The sequence below is a fragment of the Atractosteus spatula genome, unplaced genomic scaffold, assembly GCF_055471065.1.
Source record: "Atractosteus spatula isolate fAtrSpa1 unplaced genomic scaffold, fAtrSpa1.hap1 Scaffold_55, whole genome shotgun sequence".
Lineage (NCBI taxonomy): Eukaryota > Metazoa > Chordata > Actinopteri > Semionotiformes > Lepisosteidae > Atractosteus > Atractosteus spatula.
In genome coordinates, this window is record NW_028296885.1 from 132,616 (window position 1) to 149,662 (window position 17,047).

Genomic DNA, 17,047 nt, shown 5'->3' on the forward strand with positions numbered 1-17,047 from the left:
AGGCTCGCTGTTTCTCAGGCTGGGACAGGAGGTCACACACTATATTATTATTATTGAGAGACATGCTCACTGTTTGTTCCTAAGACTGGGACAGGACATTCCACACAAGGTTATTATTATTGAGAGACAGGTTCACTGTCTGTTCCTCAGGCTAAGACAGGAGATCACACTGTATTATTATTATTAAGAGACAAGCTCACTGTTCCTCAGGCTGGGACAGGAGATGACACACTGTATTATTATTATTGAGAAACAGGCTCGCTGTTCCTGAGGCTGGGACAGGAAGTCACACACTGTATTATTATTATTATTGAGAGACAGGCTCACTTTCTGTTCCTCAGGCTGGGACAGGAGACCATACTGTATTATTATTATTGAGAGACAAGCTCACTGTTCCTCAGGCTGGGACAGTAGATCACACTGTATTATTATGACTGAGAGTCTGGCTCACTGTTCCCCAGGCTGGGACAGGAGGTCACACACTGTATTATTATGATTGAGAGACAGGCTCACTGTCTGTTCCTCAGGCTGGAACAGGAGATGACACACTGTATTATTATTATTGAGAGACAGGCTCACTGTCTGATCCTCAGGCTGGGACAGGAAGTCACACACTGGATTATTATTATTGAGAGACAGGTTTACTGTCTGTATTCCAGGCATGGACAGGAGATCACACTGTATTATTATTATTGAGAGACAAGCTCACTGTTCCTCAGGCTGAGTCAGTAGATCACACTGTATTATTATGACTGAGAGTCTGGCTCAGTGTTCACCAGGCTGGGAGAGGAGGTCACACACTGTATTATTATTATTGAGAGACAGGCTCACTGTCTGTTCCTCAGGCTGGGATAGGAGGTCACACACTGTATTATTATAATTGAGAGACAGGCTCAATGTCTGTTCCTCTGGCTGGGACTGGAGATCACACACTATTCTATTATTATTGAGAGACATGCTCATTGTTTGTTCCTCAGACTGGGACAGGACATTCCACACTAGGTTATTATTATTGAGAGACAGGATCACTGTCTGTTCCTCAGGACTGGAGATCACACACTGGATTATTGTTATTGAGAGACAGGTTTACTGTTCTTCAGGCTGGGGCAGGAGATCACACTGTATTATTATTATTGAGAGACAAGCTCACTGTTCCTCAGGCTTGGACAGGAGATGACACACTGTATTATTATTATTGAGAGACAGGCTCACTGTTCTTCAGGCTGAGAAATAATAATACACAATAATACACACTGTATTATTATTATTGAGAGACAGGCTCACTGTCTGTTCCTCTGGCTGGGACAGGAAGTATCACACTGGATTATTATTATTGAGAGACAGGCTCACTGTACCTGAGGCTGGGACATGAGATCACACTGTATTATTATTATTGAGAGTCTGGCACACAGTTCCCCAGGCTGGGACAGGAGGTCACACACTGTATTATTATTATTGTGAGATAGGCACACTGTCTGTTTCTCAGGCTGGGACAGGAGGTCACACACTATATTATTATTATTGAGAGACAGGCTCACTGTCTGTTCCTCAGGCTGGGACAGGAGATCACACACTGTATTATTATTATCGAGAGACCTGCTCTTTCCTGATTGTTCCTTAGGCTGGGACAGCAGATCATAATCTGCTTTATTATTACTCAGAGACTGGCTCACTCCTGTCTGTTCCTCAGGCTGGGACAGGATATCACACACTGTATTATTATTATTGAGAGACGGGCTGACTGTCTGTTCCTCAGGCTGGGACAGTGGATCACACACTATATTATTATTACTGAGAGACAGGCTCACTTTCAATTCCCTAGACTGGGACAGAAGATCACACACTGTATTATTACTGAGAGACAGGTTCACTGTCTATTCCTTATGATGGGACAGGAGATCACGTTCTGTATTATTATTATTGAGAGACAGGCTCACTGTCTGTTCCTCAGACTGGGACAGGAGATCACACAGTTTATTAATATTATTGTTGAGAGACATGCTCACTGTCTCTTCCTCAGGCTGGGACAGGAGGCCACACACTGTATTATTATCATTATTGAGAGACAGGTTCACTGTCTGTTCCTCAGGCTGGGACAGGAGATCACACACTGTATTATTATTATTGAGAGACAGGCTCACTGTTCCTCAGGCTGGGACAGGAGATCACACTGTATTATTATTATTATTGAGAGACTAGCTCACTGTTCCTCAGGCTGGGACAGGAGATCACACTGTATTATTATTATTGACAGATAAACTCACTGTTCCTCAGGCTGGGACAGTAGATCACATTGTATTATTATCATTGAGAGTCTAGTTCTCTGTTCCCCAAACTGGAACAGGAGGTCACACACTGTATTATTATTATTGAGAGACAGGCTCACTGTTCCTCAGGCTGGGACAGGAGATCACACTGTATTATTATTATTGAGAGTCTAGTTCACTGTTCCCTAAGCTGGGACAGGAGGTCACACACTGTATTATTATTATTGAGAAACAGGCTCACTGTGTGTTCCTCAAGCTGGGACAGTAGATCACACTGTATTATAATTATTGAGTGGCTGACTCACAGTTTCCCAGGCTGGGATAGGAGATCACACACTGTATTATTAGTATTATTGAGAGACAGGCTCGCTGTCTGCTCCTCAGGCTGGGACAGGAGATCACACACTGTTGTAGTGTGCTCTCACAAAGCACCAGTTCTGTAGGGGTTTGGGCATTTACTGGGACAATTATTAATTGTGGCAGTAAATCACAAAATTGATTATTTTAATGGTCTTAGAATCTAACCATGCGATATAACTCAAACAACGCACACACAGGTACTAATACACGAGGATGCATTTATTATTATATAGAATATGCATGTAAACCTAACAGATCTTATCGTAAGGGTTATCAGAATACAAAAGATATAAATTCATTCAGTTACAAAAAGTTACATATATCAAGAGGACATAAGTTCGGTATATCATTCATTTAGACCGTATCGTAATTGAACTTGTTTACAACTTCTACATTAGATACTCAAAACAAGTACATAACCTTTGGAATTAAATTGATATCAACTGGTTGGGATAACAATTGAATTCTCGAGCACTAATGCTGTGAAGTTGAATACTAACTGCCGGGGGACCCCTTTTCCCACTGTTTCCGTAGTGTAGCGGCTATCACGTTCGCTTAACACGCGAAAGGTCCCCGGTTCGAGACCGGGCGGAAACAGCCTCTTGTTGCACGCTCCTGTACTTCACAGAGGTCTTGAGCGACCGGTCATTTGTTCCCAATGTATTTCCGGTGCCTTCATGCACTCTTGTACCAAACGCACGTTCCTTCTGTACGCGGAGCCGATCATTTGCAATTGGGCTGTGCCGACAGACCAGGACGAGCTCTGTCGGCTCAAAAGCAGCGCAGGACCTGCAAGAACAACAGAAAGATTAGCATCCAGTGAGCCCAAGATCTCATCAAGAATCGGCTCCAGCAACAGGGCTGGGCGCATTGTTCCATTCTCCGACCACTCTCGGTGTAAACAAGTCCCTCCTGGTCTCTGCTTGAAATGCACTTTCCTGCGTTTGCTTTGGTGTAACTGGCTTCCCCTGCATGGGCGAATGTGAAGAAGATCCTTAGTAAGTCATTGAAGAAAACCGAGAAGAGGTCGGAGTGGCCTCTGTCGTTCATCAACGATCCAGTCAGGCAGTACTCCTCTGTAAAGCGCCGTTCGTTCACATCGATTGGCTTTTTTTTGCCTTCATTCGCGCAAGTAGTAAAAGCAGACGCCCCTATTCTGCCGTGACCCGGATTCGAACCGGGGTTGTTGCGGCCACAACGCAAAGTACTGACCACTATACGATCACGGCGAGTTACCGATACACCCATGGTAGGGCGGAAAAGGCTGTGCTCTCTTCGTGTGACCTAATTCGGAAAAGTCCTGACGTTGCATTTCAACTGAGCCCCAGTATACATCGACCCTTCGACACTCTGAGTGACAACTCTCTTGCGTGTTTTCTCATATTTATGTAGTTTGCTTGCATGATGCCCGGAACAGCGGGGTTGTGTGCTCCCATATGGTCTAGTGGTTAGGATTCCTGGTTTTCACCCAGGCGGCCCGGGTTTGACTCCCGGTATGGGAACGTGTCAGTTTTGCCTCCTGCTTTCCAAAAGATCAGCACCGTGTACGAAGGAGCCGCATTAAAACCACTCGAACGTGCAAAACGCGCGAGAAGAGGGGGCGCTTGTTTCCAACCGAAGACTTCTCGCGTGAGAGACGAGCTGATCATCGCTGCAGGAGGTGGGAGGGTTACTCTGGTAGACAGGGCTGACCTTCGGCAATAGGATTTATACTCTCCAAGATGATATTTGCACTTTCTGGAGAGGCGATTTTCTCCACTTCAGTAGCCCGATTTCGTCGATTGCGTGGAGAGGGCTGTAGAATGTGGCGCCGCTTTTCCTGCTCCGTCCATGACAGGCGTGCTGGTCTCTGGAGAGAGAGCACGGTCCATCAGCGCACTCCAATAAAGGCACTGGAAGCAGCTGAATCGCATTGGCGAAGCTCAGCACTGGGCCGCTGGGAAGGGTTTGCTACCGTTTCCGTAGTGTAGTGGTTATCACGTTTGCCTCCCACGCGAAAAGTCCCTGGTTCGAAACTGGATGGAAACAGACCGGCTTCTTTTGTCCCCACGCACAAAAGGGGATTGGGGATTCGCCTAGCGCTGTGATCGCACAGACCCACTCACCTCTAAGTGTGGCGGGATCTGCACAGTGCATGTCGCAGCGCATCCTGCTTTCACTCCAATGCGCGTCCTGATGTACCCCAGTCTCCCGCGTGACAGGTGGGGATAATCACCACTATACTAACGAGGAAGACATCGCTCTCTCCGACCCCCGGCATCGTGTCCCGACCCACCGTGCTGGAAGCCGACGCGTGCTGTGATTTCTTTACGGAGCAGAAATGACAACCGAGGAGCCGAGAGATCATTTCAGCATTTCGCGTCTGAACAGAAAACACAAACGACCAACTCGGAATGACTTGCCTTTGACGCTTATCAAAGCGTTCTTTGTGCATCGAACAGACCCACTCACCTCTTAGTGTGGCTGGATCTGCACAGCGCATGTCGCAGCGCTTCCTGCTTTCACTTCAATGTGCTTTCTGATGTCGAGTCGTGTGCCGTGCGGAGGCTCTGAAAGCGAGAGCAATGAAAAGGTGCACGACGCTGTGAAAGAAAACAGAGAAGTGAAAGGCAGTCCTTTCTCTAAGGAGGTAAAAGAAAAGCTTGCTTTCTACTCCCCGTCAGGGAATCGAACCCCGGTCTCCCGCGTGACAGGCGGGGATACTTGCCACTATACTAACGAGGAAGACGTCACACCCTTCGATCCCCGGCATCGTGTCCCGACCCAGCGTGCTGGAAGGCGACGCGTGCTGTGATTCCTTTACGGAGCAGAAATGACAACCGAGGAGCCGAGAGATCATTTCAGCATTTCGCGTCTGAACGGAAAACACAAACGACCAACTCGGAATGACTTGCTTTTGACGCTTTTCAAAGCGTTCTTTGTGCACGACGACTGCGCCGCCTAGCAGATACAAATGGGTTGTACAACTCTGAACTAGCAAATGGAAGAGGGCTAAGCCCCCTCTCTTTTAGCCCAGGTTCGATCTGTCTCCCAGAATCACCAGGGCGCACGCACACACACACACCCGTGCCGTTGAAGTGCTCTGCTTCATTTCTAAGGGCAACTCAACATTCACTCCTACCCCGAGAACAGAAAAGACAGCGTCCGCAGCAACAACAGCTCAGGTCTCTGCACAGGAACTAAGCTGCCCCCATCTCCTCTGCTCTGCGGCTCCTGTGGAGTGGAGTCCTGCCTGGAGCCGTGTTTGCAGGCGGCGGCTCCCCGCGCTCTGTCTGTGCGTCGTGTCCAAGAGCTCCTGGGAGGAAGAGAGAGCCCTCCCACTCGGGGGCTTTTCCACGGTCTGTGTGAGGAGGGGCGGGTGTGTCCAGTAGCTTATCGAGCGGAAGCCTGGGGCGGCGGAGAGCTGTGATCGTGCAGACCTTGAGGTGTCACCTCTTTGTCTGCTTTCCCGCCCCCCCTCCGCCCAAGCTCTGCTCCAGAGTAGCCCGGCAACCCCTCACACCTGCACGTGTCACAACCTAAGGTGTGGTCATGAGACACCCATGGGGTGCTGTTCTGTTCTTGCTAATTGTTTCCTGCCCGTCGCAGGCAGGAGTCCATGCGAGGAAGATGCGCTGGACAGAGCTCAGAGGGCGCAGCTGGGTGGCTTTCCTTCTGAGTGACGTTCCTGCAACACTCTCCCGCTCCTCTTGGTGCGCTCATGCCGCAACACAGGAAGGCTGGAGCAGGTGGCTGTGGGCTCTGTGCACTGCCGAAATAGCTCAGTTGGGAGAGCGTTAAACTGAAGATCTAAAGGTCCCTGGTTCGATCCCGGGTTTCGGCATTTTGTTTCATCGCGCCCTTTGTTCCTCTTTCCAGCGCCCCCTGCCTAAAGTGACGCTTCCCATTCTCAGCCCGAAACGCAAGCGAGACACCAGCAGCGGTCCCTGCAGGTTTCCGTAGTGTAGCGGCTATCACGTTCGCCTAACACGCGAAAGGTCCCCGGTCCGAGACCGGGCGGAAACAGCCTCTTGTTGCACGCTCCTGTACTTCACAGAGGTCTTGAGCGACCGGTCATTTGTTCCCAATGTATTTCCGGTGCCTTCATGCACTCTTGTACCAAACGCACGTTCCTTCTGTACGCGGAGCCGATCATTTGCAATTGGGCTGTGCCGACAGACCAGGACGAGCTCTGTCGGCTCAAAAGCAGCGCAGGACCTGCAAGAACAACAGAAAGATTAGCATCCAGTGAGCCCAAGATCTCATCAAGAATCGGCTCCAGCAACAGGGCTGGGCGCATTGTTCCATTCTCCGACCACTCTCGGTGTAAACAAGTCCCTCCTGGTCTCTGCTTGAAATGCACTTTCCTGCGTTTGCTTTGGTGAAACTGGCTTCCCCTGCATGGGCGAATGTGAAGAAGATCCTTAGTAAGTCGTTGAAGAAAACCGAGAAGAGGTCGGAGTGGCCTCTGTCGTTCATCAACGATCCAGTCAGGCAGTACTCCTCTGTAAAGCGCCGTTCGTTCACATCGATTGGCTTTTTTTTGCCTTCATTCGCGCAAGTAGTAAAAGCAGACGCCCCTATTCTGCCGTGACCCGGATTCGAACCGGGGTTGTTGCGGCCACAACGCAAAGTACTGACCACTATACGATCACGGCGAGTTACCGATACACACATGGTACGGTGGAAAAGGCTGTGCTCTCTTCGTGTGACCTAATTCGGAAAAGTCCTGACGTTGCATTTCAACTGAGCCCCAGTATACATCGACCCTTCGACACTCTGAGTGACAACTCTCTTGCGTGTTTTCTCATATTTATGTAGTTTGCTTGCATGATGCCCGGAACAGCGGGGTTGTGTGCTCCCATATGGTCTAGTGGTTAGGATTCCTGGTTTTCACCCAGGCGGCCCGGGTTTGACTCCCGGTATGTGAACGTGTCAGTTTTGCCTCCTGCTTTCCAAAAGATCAGCACCGTGTACGAAGGAGCCGCATTAAAACCACTCGAACGTGCAAAACGCGCGAGAAGAGGGGGCGCTTGTTTCCAACCGAAGACTTCTCGCGTGTGAGACGAGCTGATCATCGCTGCAGGAGGTGGGAGGGTTACTCTGGTAGACAGGGCTGACCTTCGGCAATAGGATTTATACTCTCCAAGATGATATTTGCACTTTCTGGAGAGGCGATTTTCTCCACTTCAGTAGCCCGATTTCGTCGATTGCGTGGAGAGGGCTGTAGAATGTGGCGCCGCTTTTCCTGCTCCGTCCATGACAGGCGTGCTGGTCTCTGGAGAGAGAGCACGGTCCATCAGCGCACTCCAATAAAGGCACTGGAAGCAGCTGAATCGCATTGGCGAAGCTCAGCACTGGGCCGCTGGGAAGGGTTTGCTACCGTTTCCGTAGTGTAGTGGTTATCACGTTTGCCTCCCACGCGAAAAGTCCCTGGTTCGAAACTGGGCGGAAACAGACCGGCTTCCTTTGTCGCCACGCACAAAAGGGGATTGGGGATTCGCCTAGCGCTGTGATCGCACAGACCCACTCACCTCTTAGTGTGGCGGGATCTGCACAGTGCATGTCGCAGCGCATCCTGCTTTCACTCCAATGCGCGTCCTGATGTACCCCAGTCTCCCGCGTGACAGGTGGGGATAATCACCACTATACTAACGAGGAAGACATCGCTCTCTCCGACCCCCGGCATCGTGTCCCGACCCACCGTGCTGGAAGCCGACGCGTGCTGTGATTTCTTTACGGAGCAGAAATGACAACCGAGGAGCCGAGAGATCATTTCAGCATTTCGCGTCTGAACAGAAAACACAAACGACCAACTCGGAATGACTTGCCTTTGACGCTTATCAAAGCGTTCTTTGTGCATCGAACAGACCCACTCACCTCTTAGTGTGGCGGGATCTGCACAGTGCATGTCGCAGCGCTTCCTGCTTTCACTTCAATGTGCTTTCTGATGTCGAGTCGTGTGCCGTGCGGAGGCTCTGAAAGCGAGAGCAATGAAAAGGTGCACGACGCTGTGAAAGAAAACAGAGAAGTGAAAGGCAGTCCTTTCTCTAAGGAGGTAAAAGAAGAGCTTTCTACTCCCCGTCGGGGAATCGAACCCCGGTCTCCCGCGTGACAGGCGGGGATACTTGCCACTATACTAACGAGGAAGACGTCACATCCTTCGATCCCCGGCATCGTGTCCCGACCCAGCGTGCTGGAAGGCGACGCGTGCTGTGATTCCTTTACGGAGCAGAAATGACAACCGAGGAGCCGAGAGATCATTTCAGCATTTCGCGTCTGAACGGAAAACACAAACGACCAACTCGGAATGACTTGCTTTTGACGCTTTTCAAAGCGTTCTTTGTGCACGACGACTGCGCCGCCTAGCAGATACAAATGGGTTGTACAACTCTGAACTAGCAAATGGAAGAGGGCTAAGCCCCCTCTCTTTTAGCCCAGGTTCGATCTGTCTCCCAGAATCACCAGGGCGCACGCACACACACACACCCGTGCCGTTGAAGTGCTCTGCTTCATTTCTAAGGGCAACTCAACATTCACTCCTACCCCGAGAATAGAAAAGACAGCGTCCGCAGCAACAACAGCTCAGGTCTCTGCACAGGAACTAAGCTGCCCCCATCTCCTCTGCTCTGCGGCTCCTGCGGAGTGGAGTCCTGCCTGGAGCCATGTTTGCAGGCGGCGGCTCCCTGCGCTCTGTCTGTGCGTCGTGTCCAAGAGCTCCTGGGAGGAAGAGAGAGCCCTCCCACTCGGGGGCTTTTCCACGGTCTGTGTGAGGAGGGGCGGGTGTGTCCAGTAGCTTATCGAGCGGAAGCCTGGGGCGGCGGAGAGCTGTGATCGTGCAGACCTTGAGGTGTCACCTCTTTGTCTGCTTTCCCGCCCCCCCTCCGCCGAAGCTCTGCTCCAGAGTAGCCCGGCAACCCCTCACACCTGCACGTGTCACAACCTAAGGTGTGGTCATGAGACACCCATGGGGTGCTGTTCTGTTATTGCTAATTGTTTCCTGCCCGTCGCAGGCAGGAGTCCATGCGAGGAAGATGCTCTGGACAGAGCTCAGAGGGCGCAGCTGGGTGGCTTTCCTTCTGAGTGACGTTCCTGCAACACTCTCCAGCTCCTCTTGGTGCGCTCATGCCGCAATACAGGAAGGCTGGAGCAGGTGGCTGTGGGCTCTGTGCCCTGCCGAAATAGCTCAGTTGGGAGAGCGTTAGACTGAAGATCTAAAGGTCCCTGGTTCGATCCCGGGTTTCGGCATTTTGTTTCATCGCGCCCTTTGTTCCTCTTTCCAGCGCCCCCTGCCTAAAGTGACGCTTCCCATTCTCAGCCCGAAACGCAAGCGAGACACCAGCAGCGGTCCCTGCAGGTTTCCGTAGTGTAGCGGCTATCACGTTCGCCTAACACGCGAAAGGTCCCCGGTCCGAGACCGGGCGGAAACAGCCTCTTGTTGCACGCTCCTGTACTTCACAGAGGTCTTGAGCGACCGGTCATTTGTTCCCAATGTATTTCCGGTGCCTTCATGCACTCTTGTACCAAACGCACGTTCCTTCTGTACGCGGAGCCGATCATTTGCAATTGGGCTGTGCCGACAGACCAGGACGAGCTCTGTCGGCTCAAAAGCAGCGCAGGACCTGCAAGAACAACAGAAAGATTAGCATCCAGTGAGCCCAAGATCTCATCAAGAATCGGCTCCAGCAACAGGGCTGGGCGCATTGTTCCATTCTCCGACCACTCTCGGTGTAAACAAGTCCCTCCTGGTCTCTGCTTGAAATGCACTTTCCTGCGTTTGCTTTGGTGAAACTGGCTTCCCCTGCATGGGCGAATGTGAAGAAGATCCTTAGTAAGTCGTTGAAGAAAACCGAGAAGAGGTCGGAGTGGCCTCTGTCGTTCATCAACGATCCAGTCAGGCAGTACTCCTCTGTAAAGCGCCGTTCGTTCACATCGATTGGCTTTTTTTTGCCTTCATTCGCGCAAGTAGTAAAAGCAGACGCCCCTATTCTGCCGTGACCCGGATTCGAACCGGGGTTGTTGCGGCCACAACGCAAAGTACTGACCACTATACGATCACGGCGAGTTACCGATACACACATGGTAGGGTGGAAAAGGCTGTGCTCTCTTCGTGTGACCTAATTCGGAAAAGTCCTGACGTTGCATTTCAACTGAGCCCCAGTATACATCGACCCTTCGACACTCTGAGTGACAACTCTCTTGCGTGTTTTCTCATATTTATGTAGTTTGCTTGCATGATGCCCGGAACAGCGGGGTTGTGTGCTCCCATATGGTCTAGTGGTTAGGATTCCTGGTTTTCACCCAGGCGGCCCGGGTTTGACTCCCGGTATGTGAACGTGTCAGTTTTGCCTCCTGCTTTCCAAAAGATCAGCACCGTGTACGAAGGAGCCGCATTAAAACCACTCGAACGTGCAAAACGCGCGAGAAGAGGGGGCGCTTGTTTCCAACCGAAGACTTCTCGCGTGTGAGACGAGCTGATCATCGCTGCAGGAGGTGGGAGGGTTACTCTGGTAGACAGGGCTGACCTTCGGCAATAGGATTTATACTCTCCAAGATGATATTTGCACTTTCTGGAGAGGCGATTTTCTCCACTTCAGTAGCCCGATTTCGTCGATTGCGTGGAGAGGGCTGTAGAATGTGGCGCCGCTTTTCCTGCTCCGTCCATGACAGGCGTGCTGGTCTCTGGAGAGAGAGCACGGTCCATCAGCGCACTCCAATAAAGGCACTGGAAGCAGCTGAATCGCATTGGCGAAGCTCAGCACTGGGCCGCTGGGAAGGGTTTGCTACCGTTTCCGTAGTGTAGTGGTTATCACGTTTGCCTCACACGCGAAAAGTCCCTGGTTCGAAACTGGGCGGAAACAGACCGGCTTCTTTTGTCGCCACGCACAAAAGGGGATTGGGGATTCGCCTAGCGCTGTGATCGCACAGACCCACTCACCTCTTAGTGTGGCGGGATCTGCACAGTGCATGTCGCAGCGCATCCTGCTTTCACTCCAATGCGCGTCCTGATGTACCCCAGTCTCCCGCGTGACAGGTGGGGATAATCACCACTATACTAACGAGGAAGACATCGCTCTCTCCGACCCCCGGCATCGTGTCCCGACCCACCGTGCTGGAAGCCGACGCGTGCTGTGATTTCTTTACGGAGCAGAAATGACAACCGAGGAGCCGAGAGATCATTTCAGCATTTCGCGTCTGAACAGAAAACACAAACGACCAACTCGGAATGACTTGCCTTTGACGCTTATCAAAGCGTTCTTTGTGCATCGAACAGACCCACTCACCTCTTAGTGTGGCGGGATCTGCACAGTGCATGTCGCAGCGCTTCCTGCTTTCACTTCAATGTGCTTTCTGATGTCGAGTCGTGTGCCGTGCGGAGGCTCTGAAAGCGAGAGCAATGAAAAGGTGCACGACGCTGTGAAAGAAAACAGAGAAGTGAAAGGCAGTCCTTTCTCTAAGGAGGTAAAAGAAGAGCTTTCTACTCCCCGTCGGGGAATCGAACCCCGGTCTCCCGCGTGACAGGCGGGGATACTTGCCACTATACTAACGAGGAAGACGTCACATCCTTCGATCCCCGGCATCGTGTCCCGACCCAGCGTGCTGGAAGGCGACGCGTGCTGTGATTCCTTTACGGAGCAGAAATGACAACCGAGGAGCCGAGAGATCATTTCAGCATTTCGCGTCTGAACGGAAAACACAAACGACCAACTCGGAATGACTTGCTTTTGACGCTTTTCAAAGCGTTCTTTGTGCACGACGACTGCGCCGCCTAGCAGATACAAATGGGTTGTACAACTCTGAACTAGCAAATGGAAGAGGGCTAAGCCCCCTCTCTTTTAGCCCAGGTTCGATCTGTCTCCCAGAATCACCAGGGCGCACGCACACACACACACCCGTGCCGTTGAAGTGCTCTGCTTCATTTCTAAGGGCAACTCAACATTCACTCCTACCCCGAGAACAGAAAAGACAGCGTCCGCAGCAACAACAGCTCAGGTCTCTGCACAGGAACTAAGCTGCCCCCATCTCCTCTGCTCTGCGGCTCCTGCGGAGTGGAGTCCTGCCTGGAGCCATGTTTGCAGGCGGCGGCTCCCCGCGCTCTGTCTGTGCGTCGTGTCCAAGAGCTCCTGGGAGGAAGAGAGAGCCCTCCCACTCGGGGGCTTTTCCACGGTCTGTGTGAGGAGGGGCGGGTGTGTCCAGTAGCTTATCGAGCGGAAGCCTGGGGCGGCGGAGAGCTGTGATCGTGCAGACCTTGAGGTGTCACCTCTTTGTCTGCTTTCCCGCCCCCCCTCCGCCCAAGCTCTGCTCCAGAGTAGCCCGGCAACCCCTCACACCTGCACGTGTCACAACCTAAGGTGTGGTCATGAGACACCCATGGGGTGCTGTTCTGTTCTTGCTAATTGTTTCCTGCCCGTCGCAGGCAGGAGTCCATGCGAGGAAGATGCTCTGGACAGAGCTCAGAGGGCGCAGCTGGGTGGCTTTCCTTCTGAGTGACGTTCCTGCAACACTCTCCAGCTCCTCTTGGTGCGCTCATGCCGCAATACAGGAAGGCTGGAGCAGGTGGCTGTTGGCTCTGTGCACTGCCGAAATAGCTCAGTTGGGAGAGCGTTAGACTGAAGATCTAAAGGTCCCTGGTTCGATCCCGGGTTTCGGCATTTTGTTTCATCGCGCCCTTTGTTCCTCTCTCCAGCGCCCCCTGCCTAAAGTGACGCTTCCCTTTCTCAGCCCGAAACGCAAGCGAGACACCAGCAGCGGTCCCTGCAGGTTTCCGTAGTGTAGCGGCTATCACGTTCGCCTAACACGCGAAAGGTCCCCGGTTCGAGACCGGGCGGAAACAGCCTCTTGTTGCACGCTCCTGTACTTCACAGAGGTCTTGAGCGACCGGTCATTTGTTCCCAATGTATTTCCGGTGCCTTCATGCACTCTTGTACCAAACGCACGTTCCTTCTGTACGCAGAGCTGATCATTTGCAATTGGGCTGTGCCGACAGACCAGGACGAGCTCTGTCGGCTCAAAAGCAGCGCAGGACCTGCAAGAACAACAGAAAGATTAGCATCCAGTGAGCCCAAGATCTCATCAAGAATCGGCTCCAGCAACAGGGCTGGGCGCATTGTTCCATTCTCCGACCACTCTCGGTGTAAACAAGTCCCTCCTGGTCTCTGCTTGAAATGCACTTTCCTGCGTTTGCTTTGGTGTAACTGGCTTCCCCTGCATGGGCGAATGTGAAGAAGATCCTTAGTAAGTCGTTGAAGAAAACCGAGAAGAGGTCGGAGTGGCCTCTGTCATTCATCAACGATCCAGTCAGGCAGTACTCCTCTGTAAAGCGCCGTTCGTTCACATCGATTGGCTTTTTTTTGCCTTCATTCGCGCAAGTAGTAAAAGCAGACGCCCCTATTCTGCCGTGACCCGGATTTGAACGGGGGTTGTTGCGGCCACAACGCAAAGTACTGACCACTATACGATCACGGCGAGTTACCGATACACACATGGTAGGGCGGAAAAGGCTGTGCTCTCTTCGTGTGACCTAATTCGGAAAAGTCCTGACGTTGCATTTCAACTGAGCCCCAGTATACATCGACCCTTCGACACTCTGAGTGACAACTCTCTTGCGTGTTTTCTCATATTTATGTAGTTTGCTTGCATGATGCCCGGAACAGCGGGGTTGTGTGCTCCCATATGGTCTAGCGGTTAGGATTCCTGGTTTTCACCCAGGCGGCCCGGGTTTGACTCCTGGTATGGGAACGTGTCAGTTTTGCCTCCTGCTTTCCAAAAGATCAGCACCGTGTACGAAGGAGCCGCATTAAAACCACTCGAACGTGCAAAACGCGCGAGAAGAGGGGGCGCTTGTTTCCAACCGAAGACTTCTCACGTGTGAGACGAGCTGATCATCGCTGCAGGAGGTGGGAGGGTTACTCTGGTAGACAGGGCTGACCTTCGGCAATAGGATTTATACTCTCCAAGATGATATTTGCACTTTCTGGAGAGGCGATTTTCTCCACTTCAGTAGCCCGATTTCGTCGATTGCGTGGAGAGGGCTGTAGAATGTGGCGCCGCTTTTCCTGCTCCGTCCATGACAGGCGTGCTGGTCTCTGGAGAGAGAGCACGGTCCATCAGCGCACTCCAATAAAGGCACTGGAAGCAGCTGAATCGCATTGGCGAAGCTCAGCACTGGGCCGCTGGGAAGGGTTTGCTACCGTTTCCGTAGTGTAGTGGTTATCACGTTTGCCTCACACGCGAAAAGTCCCTGGTTCGAAACTGGGCGGAAACAGACCGGCTTCTTTTGTCGCCACGCACAAAAGGGGATTGGGGATTCGCCTAGCGCTGTGATCGCACAGACCCACTCACCTCTAAGTGTGGCGGGATCTGCACAGTGCATGTCGCAGCGCATCCTGCTTTCACTCCAGTGCGCGTCCTGATGTACCCCAGTCTCCCGCGTGACAGGTGGGGATAATCACCACTATACTAACGAGGAAGACATCGCTCTCTCCGACCCCCGGCATCGTGTCCCGACCCACCGTGCTGGAAGCCGACGCGTGCTGTGATTTCTTTACGGAGCAGAAATGACAACCGAGGAGCCGAGAGATCATTTCAGCATTTCGCGTCTGAACAGAAAACACAAACGACCAACTCGGAATGACTTGCCTTTGACGCTTATCAAAGCGTTCTTTGTGCATCGAACAGACCCACTCACCTCTTAGTGTGGCTGGATCTGCACAGTGCATGTCGCAGCGCTTCCTGCTTTCACTTCAATGTGCTTTCTGATGTCGAGTCGTGTGCCGTGCGGAGGCTCTGAAAGCGAGAGCAATGAAAAGGTGCACGACGCTGTGAAAGAAAACAGAGAAGTGAAAGGCAGTCCTTTCTCTAAGGAGGTAAAAGAAAAGCTTTCTACTCCCCGTCGGGGAATCGAACCCCGGTCTCCCGCGTGACAGGCGGGGATACTTGCCACTATACTAACGAGGAAGACATCACACCCTTCGATCCCCGGCATCGTGTCCCGACCCAGCGTGCTGGAAGGCGACGCGTGCTGTGATTTCTTTACGGAGCAGAAATGACAACCGAGGAGCCGAGAGATCATTTCAGCATTTCGCGTCTGAACGGAAAACACAAACGACCAACTCAGAATGACTTGCTTTTGACGCTTTTCAAAGCGTTCTTTGTGCACGACGACTGCGCCGCCTAGCAGATACAAATGGGTTGTACAACTCTGAACTAGCAAATGGAAGAGGGCTAAGCCCCCTCTCTTTTAGCCCAGGTTCGATCTGTCTCCCAGAATCACCAGGGCGCACGCACACACACACACCCGTGCCGTTGAAGTGCTCTGCTTCATTTCTAAGGGCAACTCAACATTCACTCCTACCCCGAGAACAGAAAAGACAGCGTCCGCAGCAACAACAGCTCAGGTCTCTGCACAGGAACTAAGCTGCCCCCATCTCCTCTGCTCTGCGGCTCCTGCGGAGTGGAGTCCTGCCTGGAGCCGTGTTTGCAGGCGGCAGCTCCCCGCGCTCTGTCTGTGCGTCGTGTCCAAGAGCTCCTGGGAGGAAGAGAGAGCCCTCCCACTCGGGGGCTTTTCCACGGTCTGTGTGAGGAGGGGCGGGTGTGTACAGTAGCTTATCGAGCGGAAGCCTGGGGCGGCGGAGAGCTGTGATCGTGCAGACCTTGAGGTGTCACCTCTTTGTCTGCTTTCCCGCCCCCCCTCCGCCCAAGCTCTGCTCCAGAGTAGCCCGGCAACCCCTCACACCTGCACGTGTCACAACCTAAGGTGTGGTCATGAGACACCCATGGGGTGCTGTTCTGTTCTTGCTAATTGTTTCGTGCCGTCGCAGGCAGGAGTCCATGCGAGGAAGATGCGCTGGACAGAGCTCAGAGGGCGCAGCTGGGTGGCTTTCCTTCTGAGTGACGTTCCTGCAACACTCTCCCGCTCCTCTTGGTGCGCTCATGCCACTGGAGCAGGTGGCTGTGGGCTCTGTGCACTGCCGAAATAGCTCAGTTGGGAGAGCGTTAGACTGAAGATCTAAAGGTCCCTGGTTCGATCCCGGGTTTCGGCATTTTGTTTCATCGCGCCCTTTGTTCCTCTTTCCAGCGCCCCCTGCCTAAAGTGACGCTTCCCATTCTCAGCCCGAAACGCAAGCGAGACACCAGCAGCGGTCCCTGCAGGTTTCCGTAGTGTAGCGGCTTTCACGTTCGCCTAACACGCGAAAGGTCCCCGGTCCGAGACCGGGCGGAAACAGCCTCTTGTTGCACGCTCCTGTACTTCACAGAGGTCTTGAGCGACCGGTCATTTGTTCCCAATGTATTTCCGGTGCCTTCATGCACTCTTGTACCAAACGCACGTTCCTTCTGTACGCGGAGCCGATCATTTGCAATTGGGCTGTGCCGACAGACCAGGACGAGCTCTGTCGGCTCAAAAGCAGCGCAGGACCTGCAAGAACAACAGAAAGATTAGC

General features: G+C 52.4%; 12 non-coding genes across 12 annotated transcripts; 6 read left to right on the forward strand and 6 right to left on the reverse strand.

The window, feature by feature from the left end:
* Positions 1 to 3,784: 3,784 nt before the first annotated feature.
* On the reverse strand, positions 3,785 to 3,856 carry trnah-gug (transfer RNA histidin (anticodon GUG)). Its single transcript has one exon. It is a non-coding gene; the product is annotated as a tRNA-His (tRNA).
* A 201-nt stretch (positions 3,857 to 4,057) lies between these two features.
* On the forward strand, positions 4,058 to 4,129 carry trnae-uuc (transfer RNA glutamic acid (anticodon UUC)). The gene has a single exon. It is a non-coding gene; the product is annotated as a tRNA-Glu (tRNA).
* Positions 4,130 to 7,192: 3,063 nt separating this feature from the next.
* On the reverse strand, positions 7,193 to 7,264 carry trnah-gug (transfer RNA histidin (anticodon GUG)). The gene has a single exon. It is a non-coding gene; the product is annotated as a tRNA-His (tRNA).
* A 726-nt stretch (positions 7,265 to 7,990) lies between these two features.
* Positions 7,991 to 8,063, forward strand: trnag-ccc (transfer RNA glycine (anticodon CCC)). The gene has a single exon. It is a non-coding gene; the product is annotated as a tRNA-Gly (tRNA).
* A 620-nt stretch (positions 8,064 to 8,683) lies between these two features.
* Positions 8,684 to 8,755, reverse strand: trnad-guc (transfer RNA aspartic acid (anticodon GUC)). Its single transcript has one exon. It is a non-coding gene; the product is annotated as a tRNA-Asp (tRNA).
* A 1,026-nt stretch (positions 8,756 to 9,781) lies between these two features.
* trnaf-gaa (transfer RNA phenylalanine (anticodon GAA)) lies at positions 9,782 to 9,854 on the forward strand. Its single transcript has one exon. It is a non-coding gene; the product is annotated as a tRNA-Phe (tRNA).
* Positions 9,855 to 10,596: 742 nt separating this feature from the next.
* Positions 10,597 to 10,668, reverse strand: trnah-gug (transfer RNA histidin (anticodon GUG)). Its single transcript has one exon. It is a non-coding gene; the product is annotated as a tRNA-His (tRNA).
* A 1,419-nt stretch (positions 10,669 to 12,087) lies between these two features.
* On the reverse strand, positions 12,088 to 12,159 carry trnad-guc (transfer RNA aspartic acid (anticodon GUC)). The gene has a single exon. It is a non-coding gene; the product is annotated as a tRNA-Asp (tRNA).
* Positions 12,160 to 13,185: 1,026 nt separating this feature from the next.
* trnaf-gaa (transfer RNA phenylalanine (anticodon GAA)) lies at positions 13,186 to 13,258 on the forward strand. Its single transcript has one exon. It is a non-coding gene; the product is annotated as a tRNA-Phe (tRNA).
* Positions 13,259 to 13,367: 109 nt separating this feature from the next.
* Positions 13,368 to 13,440, forward strand: trnav-aac (transfer RNA valine (anticodon AAC)). The gene has a single exon. It is a non-coding gene; the product is annotated as a tRNA-Val (tRNA).
* A 2,051-nt stretch (positions 13,441 to 15,491) lies between these two features.
* Positions 15,492 to 15,563, reverse strand: trnad-guc (transfer RNA aspartic acid (anticodon GUC)). Its single transcript has one exon. It is a non-coding gene; the product is annotated as a tRNA-Asp (tRNA).
* A 1,012-nt stretch (positions 15,564 to 16,575) lies between these two features.
* On the forward strand, positions 16,576 to 16,648 carry trnaf-gaa (transfer RNA phenylalanine (anticodon GAA)). The gene has a single exon. It is a non-coding gene; the product is annotated as a tRNA-Phe (tRNA).
* The last annotated feature ends 399 nt before the right edge of the window (positions 16,649 to 17,047 follow it).